The sequence below is a fragment of the Eumetopias jubatus genome, unplaced genomic scaffold, assembly GCF_037043125.1.
Source record: "Eumetopias jubatus isolate StellerSeaLion01/CBP00866 unplaced genomic scaffold, mEumJub1_p1.0 scaffold_8, whole genome shotgun sequence".
Classification (NCBI taxonomy): Eukaryota; Metazoa; Chordata; class Mammalia; order Carnivora; family Otariidae; genus Eumetopias; species Eumetopias jubatus.
In genome coordinates, this window is record NW_028274814.1 from 90,104,460 (window position 1) to 90,126,501 (window position 22,042).

General features: G+C 43.2%; 1 protein-coding gene across 1 annotated transcript in view; it reads right to left on the reverse strand.

Annotated features, from left to right (window-relative positions):
- PPM1H (protein phosphatase, Mg2+/Mn2+ dependent 1H) overlaps positions 1-22,042 on the reverse strand; it is a 241,547-nt gene that overhangs the window by 179,316 nt on the left and 40,189 nt on the right. The window lies entirely within an intron of this gene.

Genomic DNA, 22,042 nt, shown 5'->3' on the forward strand with positions numbered 1-22,042 from the left:
AACTGCTTAGAGGAAAAGTCACAAGAGACTTTCTCTCTACTTTCTTCTTCCTGCATCTCTTGATCTCAGCAAGACTCCCTGACGCTGTCCTGCCAGTCTTCCTACCCCGCTGGGATGTTAATGGCCTGCCTACTCCCTCCAGCATGCTAGTCTGCAGTACCAAAGTGTACTTTAGTGCTTCCTGACATCCACACTCAACACCTCTGATGATTTTTAAGTTTGTTCACGAATTCCTCGACACCCTTACGTCCAAAAAGTGGAGCCTAATTCCCTCCCTTCTGAGTGTGGGCAAGACTTAATGACTTTTTTCTAACATATAGAACGTGGTAGAAATAATGGTCTATGAAAAAAGTAATAAAAGACATCAAGGCTGGAGTGCCTGGCTGGCTCAGTCAGTAGAGCATGCAACTCTTGATGTCAGGTTCATGAGTTCAAGCCCCATGGTGGGCACAGAGCTTACTTAAAAAAGACAACGAGGCTTCCTCCTTGCTCTTTCTTTTGGACCATTTGCTCTGGAGAAGGCAGCTGCTGTGTGTTGAGGACATGTGGCAAAGAACAGAGGTTTCCTTCTAATGACTAGCACTAATTTGCCAACTGTATGAATGAACCATCTTTGAAATGGATGCTCCAGTCCCAGTCAAACCTCCAGATAACTTGGGTCACAGCTAATATCTACAAGGCAAACTCATGAGACTCTGCCAGAACAACCCAGATCAGCTGCCCCCTGATTCCTGACCTACAGAAAACATGTTTGATAACAGATAATAGATGTTTGTTCTAAGCCACTAAGATTGGTGATCTGTTACACAGCAATAAACAACACAGCACTCTTCTTTCCCTGTGCCATCCCTTAGAATTCAGTCCATGGCACTCACCCCTATGGAACAATCTCCCTTGAGGCCAGTTTTAACCAGTATTACCCTGCTCTGCTTCCCGCCCCCCCCCCACCTCAGGGTTGCAAGACCATGGGCATTCCACAAATGTTTATTCAAGAAATACCTCCTGTTCCAGCCTTGCCTGTGGCTCATTCACAGCCCAGAAAAATGCACCAAAAAAGCGGAGTTGATCCTCCCCTGTTCACAGAACTTAACGCAGAGCACGGTAATTTGTACTCTGCCTCCTGATTATGAAGGGCTGGTTATCAATACAGGCTCTGAATGCTTTGGAGCATTCAGTTTGGCTTACACTCTTAATCTGTCCGTGCTAATTTCACACAGAGTCCTAACTCTGATGCCTTTATCTCCACGGTGCTCACATCAGATCATCAGTCATTTACTACACATTAGCAGTGATGAAAATTCTATTTATACCAGATCAAGGACCCTTCAAACTTTTTATCCTCAACTTTGCCCTCGGATTGTTTGGCTCTCTGCTCCTGAATTTACCTTCCTGCCTCCTCCCACAGACATTATAGTGCTAAATATAACTCAGGGAAACAAAACATTCTATGACATCATCATAGCTGATACAATTACTTTAAGCCTGCTTCCCCTTCCGGAAAGGTCTTATGAGGAAAATTCACCCAGGAACGGAAGCAAACATTCTCCTGGGATTTGCTTGTGATGTCCAAAGGGCAGCGTTAGAAGCAAAACACGCGACTTCTCCCTGGGCTCCAACATGCTCATACTACCTTCCAGGGCCATTCCAAGGGCTTGGTTCTATTTTTATTTTGCCTTATGGTTTTGGTTTCTCACCGCTTCTATGGAGTAATAGAACTGGGGACTCTAGGCAAGGTCAGGATTCAGCAGCGTAGGTTGCCAAATACATGATGACCCCTTATGCCCTGGCTTACCTAAATGTGCCATATGATACCGGGGCTGGAAAGCAGGGTTTTTGCCTTAATACCAAGAACAGCTCAAAGTCAAATTTCTTATAAGCCATATCTCATATGAGATCATGGTTGTCTGCTCACTATGCACCACTCCCTTAATCTAGGAAGTAAGGCATTTGTATTAAATTCCCTCTAAGGACCATGTAACATCTGAACTTGTAAAACATGGGGGTCCCAAGCTGGTGCCTGCTTCCTGCCACTACCATCAACGAAGCACTCCTGCCTTGTTGGCCACACTGACCTCTCAGCCCTCTGGCAATAAAGGGGTCACAGTACTACCTCCACTCCTACCCATCCCCCCAAAAAACCCCACAAATCCATGGCTGAATTTTTAAAACCGGGCTGACATCCACCGGACACCAACTTATTAACCACTTGTCAAACATTTACTGTGTCTGTAGTAACTAATCTCAACAGATAATGAGCTTGAATGTTAACTTTTAAACACTATTCACACTTCCATTAGCAACCTTAATGTACACGGTGCACGTATTCCCAGAAGATGCATACCTGGGGCTGTGGGAAGTGCAAATGGGGAAAAATCGCTCCAGAAAATGATGAAAAGTAACAGCAGCAACCATTTCCATGTGCATGAGTGCCCATGCCGGGCAACCGTGGGCTAAGAGCTTTGTGTGCATTTTCAGAGAATGCCCGAACTGTCCAATGAGGATACCCTGCTTCTCACCTACACAGCTGAGGCAGTACCATGTGTGGATGCCCTGAATGCCAGATCATTAAAATGCGATGTAGTAAGGACAACAGCTGACATGAAAAGGGGTCATAAAAAAAAGTAGAGGTGTTCTGGAAAGACTTTCCAAAGGAGGTGACTAAAGGATTTTATGAGCTCATTACATCCAAAACCTCACACTTCTGCTCAACTACTACATCCTCTTTCCATGGCTTTATGCTTGATCTTGGAGGCTGGAGATCCCTTCAGTCAGGGAGGGTGTTCAAAGATGAAGTCAACCTTGAACTGTATTGAAGAAATTCTGGACTAGTGAAAGGGAAGGAGCCAAGGCCTCACAGGTAACCTTTGGAAGTCTGGCCATTAGCCTATAGGATTTTGGGAACCCTGGAAGAATTTTCAGCAATCAGATCTGTCGCAGGCAACACAGAAGAGAGATGAGGGGCAGGCTGTCGCTAAGGAGACCAGTTTTGGGTTGAGAGGCTGAGGCAAGATGCTAACAGCCACAGTGGGAAAAAGGAAGAATCTATAGGACATACTAAGAGATGACACATGATGAATGGTGAGAAGAGAAGATTTCCAAGTTCCTGGCTTTGGCAGCTGGACGGTGTGGTTCTGTGAATGTGACAGGTAGGAATATGGGAGGTTGACAGGTTGTTTCTTAGGCTGAGGAATACTCAGGGCCTTAATGTCAATAGTAGGGTCTTAAAGAACATATGGGGGGTTGCAGGGAAAGAACATATTTGAAAAGGATTTGAACAGACATTCCTCCAAAGAAGTACACAAATGGCCAATAAGCACATGAAAAAGTACCCAATGTTTAGTCATTAGGGAAACGCAAATCAAACCCACAAAGAGATAGCATTTCACACTCATTAAGACAGTTATTACCAAAAAAATAACAAGAGTTGGCAAAAATGTGAAAAGACATACACTGGTGCTGGGAATGCAAAATGGTGCAGTCAGTTAATAATAACTTCCAAATTTGCAAAATCATAGTCATTTTGGAAAACAGTTTGGCAGTTCCTAAAAAAGTTAGAGTTACCATAAGATCCAGCAGTTCGACTCCTATATAATCAAGAAAACTGAAAATATATGTTCATGCCAAAATTTATATACAGATGTTCATAATAGCATTATTCATAATAGCCAAAAAGTAGAAACAACCCAAATATCTACTAACAGGAACAGAAAAACAAAATATGGTATATCCATACCATAGAATATTACTTGGCCAGGGGCAACTCGGTGGCGCAGTCAGTTGAGTATCCGACTCTTGGTTGCTCCTCAGGTTGTGATCTCAGGGTCATAGGATCGAGCCCCCCACCAGGCTCTGCACTTAGCACAGAGTCTGCTTGGGATTCTCTCTCTCTCTCTCCCTCTGCCCTCCCACTCATGCTTTCTCTAAAATAAATAAATCTTAAAAAAAAAATATTGCTTGGCCATAAAAAGGAAGGAAGTACTGATACATACCACAACATGGACAAACCTTGAAAGAAGTCAGACACAAAAGACCATAATATTGTATGATTCCATTTATAGGAAATGTCCAGAATAGGCAAATCCATAAGAGACAGCAGGTAGATTAGTGGATGCCAGGGGCTGGTGCAGAGAGTATGGGGGAGTCATTGTCAGTAGCTTATGCTATTAATTCTTTTGGGGGTGGTGAGAAGTTACTGAAATTAAATAATAGTGATAATTTGTACAACCTCGCAAATACACTGAAAACCACTAATTGTATATTTTAAAAGGATGAATTTATGGTATGTGAGTTACATCTCAATTTAAAAAACAAGAGAACTGGGGCGTCTGGGTGGCTCAGTTGTTGGGCATCTGCCTTCGGCTCGGGGTCATGATCCCAGGGTCCTGGGGTCGAGCCCCGCATCGGGCTCCCTGCTCCGCGGGAAGCCTGCTTCTCCCTCTCCCACTCCCCCTGCTTGTGTTCCCTCTCTCGCCGTGTCTCTCTCTGTCAAATAGGTACATAAAAATCTTAAAAAATAAATACATAAAATAAATAAATAAAAAACAAGAGAACTTGTGGTTGACACCGGGCAGAACTGTGGCATCTATAACTTTCACTGTGGGGCACAGAACTTAGTAACTTCCAAATTTGCAAAATCATACTAGAAGCTCTAAGGTTTTAAAACTTAGATCTATGGAAGTAAATGCAGCATTTAGCTTCCTGCCAAATGTTTCTTCATAAACTGATGTGCAGCTTTTGCAACCTCATGAGAATTTGAGAGGAAGTATAAACATGTTAATTAGAAGAACACAACCTCAATGATTTTCTGCTCTAGCCTAAGTACTCGCACATCTAAGGAAGCCATCTCAATTCATAACAAGAGACAGAAGGATGACAATGTCAACAGCAATTAGGACATGGTATCACCAACACAGGTGTGCTAAGAGAAGTGCCCATGGTTCCAGGTGCTGCACAGATGCTGCATTACAGCCTGCTCCTAACTCCCAAGTCACTAAGATACAACACCAGCCAGAGGGGCAATAAGATGAGGCACCTTCTTGATTCTAAGATCGGATTTTAATATTTTAATTATTCTGAAATCAAGAAGAATTTTACAAATGACTTAAGATTAAATATGATGGTATCTTTTCACTAAAATACTGCCACTAAGTTTCTGGTACAGTTTAAAATCAATTGATATCAATGAGTATCTACTCAAATGGTATCAGCTGCAGGCACATTTCCCAACTCAATCTATCAGATATTTTATGCCCTGCATGATTTCTCTGTGCCGAAAAAAATAATTACATTTGCATACATTTTAGCAGTCACCATGCAAAAATAGTTGAGAGTTGCTCTCTAGCTAGCAAATGTTGATCAAAATATACTGCCCTTAGACCAATCAGAAGAGATGGAAATTCTTTTCCCAAAGGGGTCTACAAATCCACATAATAGTTACTGCATTCCTAAGTACCCTAACTCCAAATGAAATTATTCACCTAAAACATATTACCAAGAAATTTATGTATCAAGTATGGGAAAGGAGGTGCTTTCGGCAGTTATTAAATTCTTTCACAATTTTGAATTTAAACACTACTTTCTGCATATCATACCTTATACATTTCCAAAGAATATTTACATAATTTCATTCAATCTTTCCTGATAACAATCCTCTAAGAAATAAAAATAGTTAATATTTTTTCTTGCCAATTTTATAACAAAGAAACAATGAAATAGAGGTTCCGATATGTTTCTAAAACAACAGACCTGGTCAGTGTCAGGGTTAGGACTCTATTTCAAGATGTCTCTCTGAATCAAGCGTCTTTCCGCTATAGCACGTGGCCTCTCAGTGGAAATGGTGTGGAAATCGTTAAGACTAAGCATGAGTACCCTTCTCATATCCTGCATGTGCTCTGCCACAGAAGCCCTTAGCACAGGCTCCTGGCTGGATGACCCCATGCAGCTCTGCCCGTCCTCAACTACACACACTCACACACACACTTCCTGTGCCTGGCGTCTGCTCTATCCCCAAGCTTTTGCACAGGCCCAGTTCCAGGTCCTTCAGTTCCCGTTATCCTCTGCTAGTCATTAACAAGGCAGTGATATTAAGGACAAAGGTGCTCTACCATGCAGTAGAACTTTCAGCTACAAAATGACTCATTTGATCTTTACAACATCTCCCCAATGCAGGTAGGTCAAGATCATTATCCCCAACTTAAACAAAAGGCAACCGGAACACAGGGAGCATGAGAGATTAGACAAAGCTGCTAAATGACCAAACAAGGTCTAGAATCCACATCTTTTTACTGATTCAATGCCAGAGCACTTTCTCTTTTAACATATAGGTGGTAAGATAGTAAGTTGACATAGCACTAATCTCTTCATCTATGTATTCATTCAACAAATATTTAAGCACACCGTATGCATCAGGATGTGTAAAAGGTTGTGGGGGCTAGAGTAGAAAACAAAAAACATAGTCTCTAGTCCCATAAACTTAAGTTTGTGAGGACACAGATTTAGTAATACAAATAATTACAAAGTGTAAGAATTGCTAAGAAGGAAAATAATCAAGAGCTATGAGAGAATGTAACAAGGAGCCCTAACTTAGGTAAGAATGTTAGAGAAAACTTCTCTGAGGAAGTTACATTTGAGTTGAGGCATGAAGTCAGCCAGGTGAGAAGGGAGGGAGAAAAGTGGTTCTTGCAGACAGAAGGAGGCCGATGGAACACGTGCAAAGGCCCTGAGGCCAAAAATATCTTGGAAGATGGACCATGTGCTGGGAGACTATTCCAGAGGCAGATCATATGCTCACTGCAGACTGTAAAGAATTTTGGTTTTTATCCAAAATGTAAGAGGCACTCACTACAGTGCTATAAGCAAGGGGATGCCATGATCTGACTTGCATTTTTAAAGATTATTTCGGCTGCTGTCCAGTCTAGAAAATGAATTGGAGGGACACATGAATAGATAGTGGGGAGACCACTTAGATCGTGGCAAGATGGTGGCTGGTACCTGGTAGTGGCAACATATATGGAGAGGAGAGACCGTGAAATGAGAATGAAGACTGGTTGGGCAAACTCAAAGAACCAGGGAATTGGATCTCTGAGAGTCCAAGGGGACACCTTTAACATCTTAACCTCAAATAAATTTTAAAAGCCAGTCTTGAATCTGAAGTGAATGAAGAGAAGGTCAAGTTCTCTAACTGGCTGTGGCAGCTGGCTACCTTTAATATGGTCAGCTGTCTCCATATTACTTTGAGCCAGATATAAAAGGCATTCCTCAAACACCACTGCAATAACCTTTCTAAACTATTCCTAAGAGTTGGGGCCTAGCGGACTCAAGACTGCTGAGAACCATTTCCTAAGGTCAGACCATTCCCTGTTTAGGAAAGTCCAAGACCAAAACTGAAAAACATTCTCATCCACATAGGAATGCTTTCAAATGTCCTTTTCTTTCAAAGAAAATTAAGATGGCATTATCTTAAAAATAGCACAAACACATTTATGTAGGTTCTGTGCTTTATGTTAATTTAAGAATGAAAAATAAACCGCCTTGCCATTTTCAGTCCCAATATTGAATTGTGTAACACTTGAATATTCACCCTAGGATTTCTACATGATGAGAACTGAGATGAGAATATGTAGGAGTAGGGGAGAATCATGAAAGCTCACAGCCAAATCTCAACTATTCTGATATCTGTCTTCTACAAAAAAAGTTACAAGTCCTACTGGCCACAGCCAAGTTTCCACAGGCACTGCCCTCAGGACAGGTGATGGTCATTCAGTACCCAAGCATTGGTGAGACCTTTTTTTTTTTTTTTTTTTAAGTCTATACACAAGATTCAAGCCTGGAAGATCTCTTATTGTTTCTTGCTTAGAGGCAACCATTTTGGGTCAATATACCTAATAAGTGGCAAAGACAAGGTTGGAAGTTTTTAGACAACACAGACATGATTCTAGGGAATGAAATTCTAAAACAGAAGACTGTTCATGAAGTCTAGAAGATCTGATTAGACAATCTGGAAAAAATATTTATGAGAAGAAAAGTGAGTGCTTTTATGGAAAACAATATGGCTGCTTATGCTTAGGAAGACACAGAACTAAAGGCAAATACCTTGAAGGATAAGCATTTAAGGTGACTATATGGTATGGACAGGAATCTAAAGGCCAAAGTGAACTGGGCAGTATAGAAATAATATAGACAAGAAAATTAGGCTTTTTAGGGTGGGCTCTTTTGTTAAAATATCATGAATATTTTTATAAAGCAAATTAAAGAAGGGCTGTTTCTGGTGCTTGGGATTAACAGAACTTACATTTTTGGCTTTTTTAAGGAAATTCTCTTCAGACAGAAAAGAAATGAATATTAGAAAGGGAAAATGAAAGTCCAAGATTATAAAAAGATTGTAAAAGAACAGTTAGCTGGTTCAAAATGGGTTCAAGTCACCTGGCATGGTTTTATCCTTTATTTCAACAATTTAGAAATTTTATTGCTATTCCACTGTTGATGAAATATGAAGGAAGAAATCAGGGAAATGGGGCTTTACTATGGCCTCTGAAAAGGTACTCATGATATTCTTACTAACTCAACTGTAAATCAAGGCAGAACAATTTGAAGAATGAATAATAAGCATGTCCAAAGCATGCTGATGAGTGCCCAGCTTGGGGTGGGGCGAGGGCTGACTCATGTCCTGCCAGAGACCTCTTCGCTGAGCCTGTCAGATGTGATCTCTGACTCGAATAGCAACACAGAGGCTAGGTCATCGCATGTGGTTGGGAGAAAGTAGAGGTGAGTGTCCAATTCCCACCCCACTGAATCAGGAATCAGTGATCTTTACAAGCTGGAGAAATGAAACAGGTATCAATAAAAGGTCTAAACTTGGGTTATTAAAAACAACGAATACCAATACAGGAAGGAGAGTAGAAACTTAGAAGATGCTAATTAATCAAAAAACAATAAACCAGAACCGCCTCTGCAGGTTTCAGCAGACAAGCAACCTGAATATGCTTGCACCTTGGGTTCCAATGACAGATACACAGTTCAGAAAGACGAAGGTGGCGATCCACAATCTCACCCTATCCAAGGCAAATGAGGCCATTTGTTGAATGATGCATCCAGTGCTTTCTGTCACTGTTATAGACAAAATATGTGTCCCCTCAAAATTCATACATGGAAATCCTAATCCGCAATGTGATGGTATTTTGGAGGTAGGGCCTTTGGGAGGTGATTAGGTCATGAAGTTGGAGCCCTCATGAATGGGTCTAGTGCCCTTATAAAAGATCCCTTCCTCCTTGAAAGGACAGAGGGAAGAGTCATCCATGAAACAGGAAGTGAGACCACCAAACGCCCAATCTGCTGGAGCCTCGGTCTTGGACTTCACAGCCTCCTGAACTATAATAAATACATTTTTGTTCTTTAAGCCATCCAGTTTATGGTATTTTTGTATGGCAGCCTGAACTAAAACAATGAAAGGAGTGGGAAAAAATATACGGAGATAAGTAATCAAGAGGGTAAAAAGACTTAAAACCATGTTCCATGAGGATGATCCACTCAGGAAAAAGACAACACAAGTAGGCAAGACAGCTGTCTTGGAACGATGTGCTGTCTGATGGGACAAGTGCATGTAGTACTTCACTTGTATGTCCTCACAAGGTACAACTAGTCCCCAGAACAGAAGCTAGCTCTCCAAGGTGAAACAGGACTGCCCCCTAATCTGAATTCACCATCGTTGAGGGTTCACATGGCAGGGGATGGGTGCAGCTTCACAGGAATCCCGTAGAAAAGCCTGGTCAGATTTGGACACATTTAACGATCCCTCAGAAACCCTAGTTCCTGAGTGGTGCCCAGCTGCCTACAGGCATCAAATCAATGATGTAACTGTCACCCACCATTTCTTTAGCACATGCTATGGCTGCCTTAAGCACAGGATCTGGACAAGCTTGAGTCAACCCTCATGCCCATCTTGAGGAAAAGTTTCAGTTCTTTTTGCTCCTACAAACATGCTGTTGCCCAGTTTATTTCTTGCAGTCTCTTAGAAACAGGCGTATGGCGTTCCCTGACCCAGACTATGTATATTTTGCTCTGATTAGAAATATAGTCTATGTTCAGTCTGAGATAATCATTCTGGAGGCGTATTCTTGGCCAAATCTTTTTAAATCTTGGCAGTGTCTTCCTCCCCGGACTTAACACACTGTGTGAGCAGCCTGCTATTATGGGCTGTTCTTATGGCTGTTGCATCCGCAGATGCAGTCGGCTTCCTGGATTGAACACAGACTTGAAGATACTATTAGCACATCCTCATGCAGTGAAGCACTCTGTGCCTCTGTGAAGCACTTTTCACAGAGAATGGCTGCCCTCACCTATGGAGCAGCCAATGCTGTTGGCAGAGTTCTCAGCTCGGTTTCTATGACGGCCCAAGCTACTTCTCCAAACTCATCCCTCACACTACTCATCTGTTCTTACATTCTTCCTTTCACAAACTCTGACTACTCATCACCCTTGGACCTACCCAACAGTCTGAAATGCCTTCCCTGCCCCTTTCCCAGCACCTTGTTGAGGGGCTCAATTCATGAGCTAGCTCCCCCAAGCTAAGTCACCCCACCTGCTCCCACTCTCCCCATGCATCTGTTCCAGTAGAACCAAGGCGCCTTTGGTAATGCTATCATCTCTGTCTCATGCATTTCCGGTTCCTCAACAAGAACTTGGACTAGAGAAGGTTATCAATAAACACTGCATCAATGAATAATTTCCAACTGCTCAGCTCCCCCTAAATTTAAGTTCCTGGGGACAGAAAGCATTCTGTTCCAAGGTACCATATAATAAAAGTAACTAGTATCAGTTCAGCTTACCAAGCTCCAGGCACACTGCTTAAGTCTATATGGACCATCTCCCTTCATCTTTCCCAATCACCCATGAGATATATATTATTCCCATTCTGAGATGAAGCAACAGTGTCTTCAGGAGGGATTTGCTCAAGGTCACACTGCTAATAAGCAGCCCAGCAGAGGTCCAGTCCCAGACCCTAGACCACCTGCGATCTTAAAACCCTCTGTCTGCTCTTATACCTATTACAGCCACCAGTGGGGAAGGAATGATTCACACCCACATCTCTGCAGGGTGAAACCGCACAGAATACACAGGAATGGTTAACAGTCTATTAGGTCTTAAATTCCCAGTTAAGACCATATGGGTAGTACTATTATTTTGTCTTTGCAAGGACACTAGCTCAGACATTTCAAATAGCGAGGATGGAAGGAGTAAGTCTGATGGACTCAGTTTCAATGTCAAAAACTAAATTTTCCCAGTACCTATTTCCTTTTTTAAAATGTTATCTCTGCTGAAAGGAGAAAAATGTTCTTCATCCCCTCTGCCCCATCAGGATGTCACATGCTGTTGAGATGGAAAGATACTCTACTCAGAGCTCTATCAGAGGGGAAACCTCAGGAGGAAATAATAGACCATGGTTTGATTGCTCGTTATGGAACAGCTGGTTTCAATTTAATGCTATTTTTTGCTTAGTTTAGCTTGTACTCAAGACAGAAGTAGCTGTAACACTTAATGCTTTGGTTTTTAAACTGTTTTGAGGAAGCTTAGTGTTCCTAAGGGTCTCAGGGGAGGGGGTGGCTGGAGGGTGGAGTTTGAAAATTTGTTTGGAAACAATGGTTCAGCTGTTTAAAATAAACTGGAAACCATTACTTTAAAGGTATCTGTGATAAGAATATTTTCTCTTATTCTTGTCATCTGTGATGGCAAGTGGGTTCTGCTCTGATGGAGGCAGACCTTTAGTACCCAAGTCAGATTTCAATATTTAGGTTTGATCTAGTCCACTTATACCAACCTCTTGCCCTCTTGCAGGGACAGGGAAGAAAAAATGGGCCATTCTAATGAGTCACTACTCAGGAAGTACTTCTTTTACTGTTTTCCTTCCCTATCTTCCTCCAGAGGTTGTGAAGGGTCTTCTCTCCCTCTACTTAAAATACATATAAATGGGGGTGCCTGGATGGCTCAGTCGTTAAGTGTCTGCCTTCGGCTCGGGTCATGATCCCAGGGTCCTGGGATTGAGTCCCACATCGGGCTCCCTGCTCAGCAGGGAGTCTGCTTCTACCTCTCCCTCTGCTTGCTGCTCCTTCTACTTGTGCTCACTCTCTGTCAAATAATAAAATCTTTTAAAAAAATACATATAAATGCTATGATTAAACTGGGGGTTCAATCCTGGTTGTACACTACCATATTCTATGTTTTTTCTTTTTTAAGATTTTATTTATTTGACAGAGAGAGACACAGCGAGAGAGGGAACACAAACAGGGGGAATGGGAGAGGAAGAAGCAGACTTCCCGCTGAGCAGGGAGCCCGATGCGGGGCTCGATCCCAGGACCCCGGGATCATGACCTGAGCCGAAGGTAGAGGCTTAACGACTGAGCCACCCAAGCGCCCCTCTATGGTTCTTAAAAATGGTATTGATGGCCAGGCTTCTCTGCAAACCAGTTAAGCTAGACCTCTCTGGGGAATGTGGTCCCATCTTGGGGCTTTCTGAGCAAAGGACCTCAAAGGACAATGATGGGCAGCCAGGGTGGAGAGCCTGGATTAGATGCCTAAAGTCATCTGCATTAGAGGATCAATGTCCAAATGTGCTTAGTGGTCTGTAAAACTTTTATTACTGCAGGTCTTTAATTTGCAAAACTTATGTTAAAAACAGACCTTTAGAGGGAGCACCTGGGTGGCTCAATTGGTTAAGCATCTGTCTTCAGCTCAGCAGGGAGTCGGCTTCTTCCTCTCCCTCAGGCCCCTCCACCCCGCTCATGTGCTTGCACTCTCTCTCAAGTAAATAAATCTCAAACAAGACAGACCTTTAGAGAATAAAATGAATCTTACTCTAATTTAAGCATCCTCAATAAAAGAAGAGAAAAAGTAGCTTAAATGGAACAATTTTACACACACACATATCTGACAAAATGTAGAAGACTAAGTAGAAAAGGGACATTCTCCCAGTAGGGAGCAGACTAGGTTGTGAAACACTATTCTAAATAAGTTAAAAAAAAAAAAAAAGAATTTGTAAACATCAAATATGACCAGGATTACTGCGGAGGCAGGGTATCAGATCCACTTTTCGTTTGGCTAATTCCCACCCATCCAGGAGACCTCAACTTTTGTTCTTTCTTCTGTGAAGCCTTCCCTGAGCCCCGTGTCTGGATTAGGGGCTTCTCCTCCCTGCCAGAGCCCGGTGAGCATGTGAGTGTGCAATCCCTCACCTGGACAGGCACACTTAGCACACGGGAGGGGACACATTCCATGATTAGCACTCCCAATTCCATCCTCGCCATATTGTGCTTGCAGGACAAGCAAACCCAAACCGAAGCCTCATCTGCTTTTCCCGCTGGGGAGGGAAGAGAACATTGTGCCACTCTGCAGGCTTGTCCTCACTTGGCTCCACCCTGGAACGCTTCTAGCTCGACCTCTGTGTTGGCTCCACGTCCCTCCTCAGCCCTGTAGGTGCAGACATGCCCTGTTCCAGGCGCTCTTCCTAGCGGTCCCCAGATGAGTAGTGTAGTCCCTTGGTACTAACTACCATGCACGTGTTGAGGATCCACCATCTGTGTCTTCAGCCCAGACCCCTCTGGAATTCCTGGACCCAGATTTATGAGAACAGATGGCCCACAGGCACTTCAGAACCCTGGCAAGCCACAGCTGAATTCATCAGCTATTCTCCTCCACCTCCAATGACCCTGATCTAATTCTAACACAAGTATTCGCACAGTTGCCCTAGTCAGAAAACTGGGTAAACCATATTCCCCAGAATTTTCTTTCTAGTGTGTTCCTGGTTCAGATGCGCTACAAGGCAGAGTATCTCATGAGAGCCAGAGGACTGAGTGGGGGGGGGGGGGGCCACAGCCAGCTTCTCTAGCACATATATACCCTCCCAATGATTCCAACACTAATTTTTTTTTTGAAGATTTGAGAGAGAATGCGCATGTGTGGATGCCCATGCACACGCATGAGGGGGCAGAGGGAGAGAAAGAATCTCAAGCAGACTCCCTGCTGAGTGCAGAGCCTGATGCGGGGCTTGATTTCACAACCCTGAGATCATGACCTGAGCCTAAATCAAGCGTCGGATGTTCAAACCAACTAAGCCACCCAGGCACCCCTCCAATGCTAATTTATGTGCTGCTGTGAAGGGATTTTACAGATGTAATTAAAGTCCCTCATCAGCTGAGTTTAAAGGTGCCCTGCTATAATTTGGAGTAAACCAGACAGTCCTAGTTCTTGGCACCTCAGGAGGGCTTTACATCTCGATTAACAGAGCACTGCCAGTCTTGTGTGATGAGAGGCCGAAAAAGGGCCAGAAACTGGGTGAGGCAACCAAGGCCTTGCTCCAAGGCACTGCAGGCTAGCCGAGCCAACAGGACAAGCAAACCCAAACCGAAGGCAAATATTTCTTCTTTGTAGTCTTTTATGGTTTCAGATATTTCTATAATAAGAAAAAAGTCTGACTTCAGAAATGCAAGTATGATGTCAATTCTATTTAAAAGTTCTTCAGAAATAGGGGCGCCTGGCTGGCTCAGTCAGAAGAGCATGCAACTCTTGATCTCAGGGTTGTGGGTTCAAGCCCTATGTTGGGTATAGAGATTACTTAAATAAACTAAAAAAAAAAAAAAAAAAGTTTTTCAGAAGTACTGGACAATTTCCTAAACTCTCTCTCACACATACCCCCAATGCAGTTCCACACCTCAGTACCCTTGCACCTGAGGCTTCTACAGCTTGGCATGCCCCCCCCACCCTTCCCCTGCCACTCGTCAGCTGTATCTGCTTGGCAAATACCTAGTTACCCTCTGAAACTCAGCCTGAATATCTCTTCTCTGAGATTCTTCACTCAACCCCTCACAAAGGATCTCCGTATTATGTTTATTTCTATGAGTGACCTTCACTAAAACTTAATCTCCTTGAGGTCAGGAACAGTTTTGAACATCCATCACCTAGCCCTCAGCCTGGCAGCATATAAGAAAGGACCTTGTACCACCACCCTTCTCTGCATCAGGCTCACTTCTGCCTACCTCCAACTCCCTCCCAGAAATGCAAGAGAGGAGGAGACCCTGCTAATGTGTTCCCTCCAAACACATGACGATGACAGGCCATTGTCACCAGTCACGGGATCAGTGGGGTCCTATGAAGCAGGAACGCATGCCTCCCAACTGAACCAGTGCTGTCCCCACCCCAAGATCCCTGGTTCCATGTGGCTGGGTAAATGGACAGTGGGTCCCTTTGAGTGCTCTGCCACCTCTCTCCCATAGTCACACCCACCGGGGCCGGTCCCAACTTTTGAACTAGAGGTAGCGACCTTTATTCTGACTCAGCACTGGGGCACTGGATGCCTGTGAAGTTTCCAAAAAGGGGCACTCTGATCCCCATGGTAGAAAGGCTCCCAAGAGCCTCACAGTGGGGCATGAGGGGTTGGCAGGGCACAATTTGGGCATTTCTTGGATAAATTCCCTCAGAACAGCACCTAAACCCCACCCTTGATCTGTGACATGAGCAAGACAACAGACCATGTCGAAAAGAGTAGCCTGCTGACATACAGAACATACGAGGAACAAGGCCTAAACTGCAATCATGGCAACAACAAAATCCCTTGGACACCTTTGACCTAATAGAGTACACCCTGTCACCTGTGAAATGAAGGCGCCAGCCATAGGGTCATGGTCACGATTACATGTCAGTCTGAGCATTTGAAAATACCTCTCCAGGCCTCAAATCAAAAATTCAAAGTTCAAGAATTAGACGGGGTAGAAAGCATTTCTTCACCTCAGCACACCCTTCTCAGACAGCTGCACCTTGTGCAGGTAGAAGAGGAAAAAGGACAAGGTCTAAGGCCCATTCCATGGACTCTCAGCATCCTGCTGCAGCTCTGCGAGTGCATGACATCCCACCTGGGGAGGCCCCTTAGACAGAGATGGGACCTAACCGACCAACTAACACCAAACCCTGAAAGGGCTTGCGCCACACGCAGTGTTCACGTGACAAACTGAACGCAAACATTCAGAGGACACCCCCTCCCCCAAATCAGGGAGATGAAATCCCTTACAGACGTCTGATTTGCACAAGCTGACTGCTTATCACAGACTATCAGGTATACCTTCACGTTGACTGGTTAGGAATGAAAGCCTTCAAGTATTACATGCTGTGGCTGGATCCCGGAACAGAAAAAGGACATCAGTAGAAAAGAGGTGATTCCCAAACGAAGCCTATACTTAACAGTGTGGTGCTATATTTGTTTTCTATTCCTACATAACAAACAGATGACCACAAAACAACATACTGTTACCAACAATTTAAAATAAGACACATTTATTATCTTAGATTTTGGTAGGTCAGAAGTATGGGCACAGTGTAGCTGGAGCTCACCAGGCTGAAATCAAGGTTTGGAACGCCAAGGATTTCCTTTGGAGATCAGGGTCCTCATCCAAGCTCATTGTGGGAAGAACGTAATTTCTTACAGCTGTAGGACTGAGGTACCTGTTTTCTTGTTGGCGGTTGGCCTTAGGATGGTTTCAGTTCCTAGAGGTCACCCTCAGGTCCTATCCACACAGGCCCCCTCCATGAGCGGTTCACAACAGGGCTGTCTGCTTTCTTTTAGGCCAGCAAGAGTATCTGCTATTGCTTCTTAAGTCTCTTAAGGGCTCAACTGTTTGGGTCCGGCCCACCCGGGATAATCTCCATTTTGACTGATTACTCAACTGATCATGCACTTTGGAATAACCTGATAGTTTGTCAATCTAGATCTTGTTCTCTGGCCTGCGTTACGTTGAATTTACCAAAAGGGAAAGAATTACACGAGGGATGTATGACTTTTCTCGAGTCACACAAATAATTGGGATGAGAATTACAGAGCACTAAAATGCTACTGTTTTATCTTTAAATAAAGGTACATCATACTGACTTTAAGGTAACTCTTACAAAAAGAATGTAAAAAAGTCAATTGTACATCTATAATCAATATTTATTTCAACTCTAAAAGCCTCTCATTAATGAACTGCCTTTGGCTAGCTTGGTTTCTTTTATGTTTCACCACTATTATCTTTGGGCCTTTATATCGCATATGGCTTCTGATATTTTAATCCCATTATCTTTAGTGAGCAAGTCTTACATTATACACACTTGCACATATTATTTCTCTCTGTATATAACTTCTGAGTGCCAAATCTCTGTTAACTGGTGATCATAACTCCTGTATTTAACTTACAAAACCATGTGTATTATGCTAGCAAAAAACAATGTATTAATAATCTAAATTATTTTGGCTATACCCAGCTTCATATAACTCGATAGTCTAATTAAAGTTATATGGTTGGAAAAGTGCTGCATTTTTTATTTCTACACTTAATGTGGGTCCTAAACTCATGACCCCAAGATCAAGAGTTGCATGCTCTTCTGAGCTAGCCAGGCACCCCAGAAGCACCGTATTTTTTCATAAGTAACAAAATTGAACAATATCACTAAAAGCATACAGGCACTCTGGGGGAAGTGTCCACACTCCCTCAAAGGGGTACTTATCAAAGTATAAAGCCTCATTTTCTAAACTTGCTGGTTAAAATGTTACTAGAACAGTCAATCAAACAGAAAAAAAAACAATTCACCAGATTTCTGAATGTTGACCCCCAAATATTTTTTTTTATTTGAGAAAGAGAGAGTGAGAGACAGCATGAGAGGAGAGAGGGTCAGAGGGAGAAGCAGGCTCCCTGCTCAGCAGGGAGCCTGATGCAGGACTCCATCCTGGGACTCCAGGATCATGACCTAAGCCGAAGGCAGTCGCTTAACCAACTGAGCCACCCACGCTCAAGCCACCCAAGTATTTTATTATCAGAAGTGACAAATTAAGGAAAGCAAAAGCTCACCACAAACATTTCATCATAGAAATGTTTTAAAATAGTTGTCACATACAGAATATTTGGGATTTTCTAATCTTCAAATGAGGAAGGTGCCATATCGAGCCAAGGTCCTTATATACAACCTCTGAATTGAGTCCCCAGTCTTAGGCCAGTTCAATGTCTCCCTCCCGGCTCCCCTGTAGAGTACATCTTCCTTGTTTCTGGTTCAGCTAGTCACTTTCAGGTAGTCAGACTGCTCTTCCTGTCCCTTTCACCTCCAATCTACTGATGGGTTGACCTTCCCCTTTCTAAATGGCAATGTGATTCCTCAAGTCAAAACCACCACAACAGACCCTGTTTCAGCATTTCCTGACCAGATGCTCGTGATCCTATCTGGTTCTGCACATCACATACTTCTCCCTGATTTTCAGTGCCTCAGTTCATCGGGAACAAACTCAGTCCCCTCTCTACTGTGTCAGGCTCCCTAGCCCTAGGGTTCTATTTCCCTGTCTCTGGTTAACAGCCCCAAACCTGGGGAATTTTGTGTCAAGGTTCTACACAAAGAAAGGGACATAATGCAAGGGTAACCAGAATAAAACTACCTGTGTGGTCTGCAAACCCCTAAATTTTACTGGCCTCCATGGCTGTTACCTTGCTAGTCCTGAGTCACAGACTCAAACAGGAATTACCAGGAAACATTCATGATTCAAAAATCAGCTCCCTTTGGCAGATTCCCTACTTCCCTGGTTAGGAGTGAGTACCAATGAGGCTATGATCAGGAACCTCTCCTTAACTCTTGAAAATACTGCAGAATCTGTGTGAAAGCAGTAACTGTCCAACAAAAATCTTTGGATTCTTTGGCCAAGGTTGTTCTTGGTAACAGGATAGCCCCTGACTATCTTGTAGCTGAACACAGCGGTAGACATACGTGCTGTGACCACCACCACTTGCTGCACCTGGATTAATACTTCTGGAGAAGTTGAGATTCAGCTACCTAAGATCACAGAACAAGCCACTTGGCTTAAGAAAGGGACTCCTGGGGTGCCTGCTGACTCGGTTGAGCGTCCTTCTCTTGCTTTTGGCTCAGGTCAAGATCTCGTGGGATCAAGCCCCGAGTGAGCCTCTGCCCTCAGCGGGGAGTCAGCTTGAGATTCTCTCCCTCTGCCCCTCCCACTGCACAGTCTTTCGAATGGATAAATAAATCAAGAAAGAAAGAAGAGAGAGAGAGAGAGAAAGAGAGAGAGAAAGAGAGAGAGAAAGAAAGAGAGAGAGAGAGAGAGAGAGAGAAAGAAAGAAAGAAAGAAAGAAAGAAAGAAAGAAAGAAAGAAAGAGAGAGAGAGAGAAAGAAAGAAGAGACTCCTGCAACAAGGTGGGAACCATGACTTCAAAGTGCACACCAGACAACAGGAAGTATCCTCCTTATAACAGTCACAGTAGTCTCCCCTGCACACATACTCTCTCAAAGGCTTTAAATGCATGTTCACAGCCACTAACTACCAAGTAAATGATCTCCCTAAGACTGGAAGGTCTGAAAAGGAATGAAGAGAAATGACCAAAGTGCACCTGAAGTCGTGACCTGTGAATACCACACGGAGGATCAGCAGAAACTTTGAGAGCTTCAGAACAATAGCTGGGAGTGGGGCCAATGCCTTCAATTTTTATCACATCTCTCAGCAAAGCTGAATGTCTGATCAAAAGTGGGGAATTGTTAAAATGTAAAGTCACTTGTGCTATGTGGGTGCCACCAAACCAAGTTACAGTTTCAACCTCTCCCAGGAGTGGAATCTTAAACCCGTCAATCTCGAATTACCTGGTCAGCACCAGTGAGGTCATCTGCCTGACAGGACCCCTGCCATCCCTGCTAAAGGAAGGTGACCTTGCCTGAAACAATCCACTAGTTGCTAGTAACTTCCTTGTCTGGCTCCCTTCTGCCCATAAGTCTTTCATTTTTTACAGCTCTTTGGAGCTCCTTTCTATCTGCCAGATGGGATGCTGTCCAATTCATGAATCACTGAGTAAATTCAAAAAGATCTTTAAAATGTACTCAGTTGAATTTTGTTTTTTAACACAGGCAAAGGTAAGGACGGTGTTCCAGGCTCGAGGGGTTACTAACTATAGAAGCCTGAAGTAGAGGTATGTTTAGTATAGTCAAGGAACAGAAAGGAGGTATGGGGACCTAGAGCAGGCAAGCCCAAGGTGGGCCACTTTGGTATACTGATTATTTTAAATAAAAGTTACTTAAGAGACAGCCTATGCAAGTAGGGCCCTCAGACCTTCCTCCTCTGTCTCCCCAGAAAGCAGGAAATAATTCTCCCATCTGAAATTTATCTGTCTTGTGTAAATTTAATTCTTAGCCTAGCTGGAAGATCTGAGGGTAGAGAAGAATTTTTCCCTCCCTCCAGTGTGACTGGAGCCTGTCAACCTCTAAGGTGGTCAGGCTCTGTACAGGAAGCCTGGAAGCCACTGATGGGATTTCGAGTCAGAGTGACACAATCTAATTAACATTTGTAATGATCATTCTGGGAACTGAATGAAGAAAAGGTGGTCTAAATAAGTTATGAAGTTCTATCAGGAGTCCAGAAGAGGGACGTCAAGCACAATGAAGATGGAGAGAAGGGGATGATGACGAGATCTATTTTAGAAGTAGAGCCAAGGGGGGCCCAGGTGGCTCAGTTGTTACGTGTCTGCCTTCGGCTCAGATCATGATCCCAGGGTCCCGAGATCAAGCCCCGCATCAGGCTCCCTGCTCCACAGAAAGCCTGCTTCTCCCTCTTCCACTCCCCCTGCTTGTGTTCCCTCTCTCACTGTCTCTCTCTCTGTCAAATAAACAAACAAAAATCTTAAAAAAAAAAAAAAAAAGAAAGAAAGAAAGAAAGAAATAGAGCCAAAAGAATGTGCTGGAGGGGGGAGAGTAGTGAGGGAAAGAGTAGAGCACAATGCCTGAGTATTTGACTTGATCATCCAGGTGGCTGGTGGTGCCATTTACTGAAATTTATAAAATGGAAGGAGGGGCAGGATTCAGGTAAAAGGAAACAAAGGCATTGAAACCAAGAGTTCTACGCATGACAAGGAGGCCAACAGGAGTCAAGCAGTGGTTTCTGTAAGGATCTGGGGCTCGGGCCTGGAGACAGTTGGCGGTCTTTAGCATATAAACTGTATCTAGAGACAGTGAAGTAGAAAGACTAGAATCTAGAACCCAGCTCTGGTATATCAAACACAAGAGGAACAGCCAGCAAAGGAAATTTGAGAAGTAACATCCCAGTGAGGGAGAAGAAAATCGGGAGGGTATTATTCGAGAAGACAATACAAGAACAGAATGTTTCAAGGAGGGAGTGAGCCACAGAGCCACATACTGTTAAATAAGTCATGTGGGGACTGATGTTTTTGCAATTTGGAAGTCACTGGTGAGGTTATGGGAAGTAGTTTCAAAGGCAAGTTAGAGGGAATCCAAAGAAGAGTAGAGAGAGGAGAGAATGAAATATAAGTAGAATCAAAATTTACAAAAAGTTTTTGAGGCATTTACTTGATTATTTCATTTAAATCCCACAATTAATGCCACTTCACAACTAAAACATTACTTGCCTAAAATCTTGTAAGTGATGCAAGGGGATACAGCCAGGATTAGAAACCCACAATGAGATTCCAGAGCCCACATTCTTAAATGCTAATGTGGAATTTCAGGAAGTTCTTGAATGTGATAGGAAAGAGAGTTTGTAGTCATCTATGCCCATGGTTTTCAAACTGAACTGCCCAGAAGCTCTAGCAACAACTCTTTAGAATTATGACCCAAACTGTTGACAGGGATTGGTTGCCTGGCCACATGCGGCCTTAACCTACATCCATTCTGGAGCTAGAATTTCAAACTTTCTCAGTGTTCTCAATATTGAAGACTCATCACTGTCAAGATATAAATTCTTCCTGACTTGATCTATAGGTTCAATGCAATCCCAATCCAAATCCCAGCAAGTTATTTTTTCAGTATCAACAAACAGATTCTAAAGTTCATCTGGAGATGCAAAAGACCCAGAAGAGCCAACAAAATATTGAAGTAAAAGAACAAAGTTGCAAGACTGACACTATCCAACTTTAAGACCTACTAAAAGGCTACAGCAGGTAAGATAATATGGTATTGGGGAAAGAACAAAAAGTAGATCAATGGAATAGAGTAGGGAGACCAGATATAGACCCACATAATCAACTGATTTTTG